The sequence below is a fragment of the Mus pahari genome, chromosome 22 (genome assembly GCF_900095145.1).
Source record: "Mus pahari chromosome 22, PAHARI_EIJ_v1.1, whole genome shotgun sequence".
NCBI classification, from domain to species: domain Eukaryota; kingdom Metazoa; phylum Chordata; class Mammalia; order Rodentia; family Muridae; genus Mus; species Mus pahari.
The window spans coordinates 23,734,347-23,735,775 of NC_034611.1; positions in this window are offsets into that span (position 1 = coordinate 23,734,347).

A 1,429-nucleotide genomic window follows, 5' to 3' on the forward strand; every position below is an offset into this window, starting at 1 on the left:
TCTGTTTGTATTTCTATGAGTACAGCTTTCTAATGGATTTTATGCTTGAGTATTTTCCTCATGTCTTACTTCTCCTATGAGGTCTTTTTTCCCTCTGACCCTTCAACAGTGTCTTTCTTTGTAATTCTTTGATTTCATATGAACACTTCCACTACCCATACCACACTCTACTTGTCACCTCATGGGTCTGGTTCCCTTCTTGTTAGATGTGCTTTAGCCTTTGAATTAGAGAAAAAAATAATTTCAATTAAATGAGTAAAATTTGTTATTGTCTCGAATTTTCAATGATTCAGGTGCAGTGGCTTTCTCTGGAAATGTGCAAGTTTTTCTTAAAGTTTCTTAAACTGCTCTATTTTTCTTAATTCTCCGATTTATAATGCTTATGAAATATGTGTATGCATACACTATATTGTACCAGTATGCATTTTCTGTATAATTTTTGATATTAAAAAGTAAACATCCCATTACAGTCTCATCTATATAAGTCTCAGCTTAACTCATTTCTGTTCCCAAGCCTATCTCTTATATATGTCCACGTATATACATATACATATACATATACATATACATATACATATACATATACATATACATATACATATACATATATGCCACCACTGCTGGCTCAATTCATCCTGGGTCAGAAACCCAAGACATCCTAGTATCACATTCTCCTTTCCTGTCCAAACTGCCATAACTGTATTATTTCTTTCTCAGAATCTCTTTCCCTCCCTCTATAATTAGGTAATGTAATATTCATATATGTGATATTAAATATAATCTTCCATCCTTAATGCAGAGATATTTCTTCTTGTAGTATTGGTAAATGTCTACAATTGGCCTGTTTCTGTCTCCCACTATCCACAACACCTCCCATCCATACCAGTTAGAAAGATCTTTTAATCAATTTTGATCATGTCATTTGCCTGAAAGCCTTAAAAATGTCACTTAAAAGATCCACCATTAAGGGCTGGAGAGATGGTGCCGCAGTTACAAGTTCTGACTTCTCTTCCAGAGGTCCTGAGTTCAATTCCCAGCAACCACAGGGTGGCTCACATCCATCTGTAATGGAATCTGATGCCCTCTTCTGGTGTGTCTGAAGACAGCTACAGTGTACTCATATACATTAAAAAAAAAAAAAAATCCACCATTAAATAAAGGCTCAGAATCGGATTTTCATTACATCTTGCTTAGTTTTCCTCTTTGTCTCTGCTTACTTTGCACTAAAAATATTTTCTTTGTACTTCCATTTTTCTTCCAGGTAACTGAAACAACAGAAGCATTGTCTTCTAGTGAAACTTTTGCCTAAGGCCTGAGTGTCAGCTGAGCCATCTCTCTCCTGTCCTCCTGAATGTTCTATTCCAGTATTTACCCATACTCCCTGCCACCATCATCCTCTCTCTCTCTCTCTCTCTCTCTCTCTCTCTCT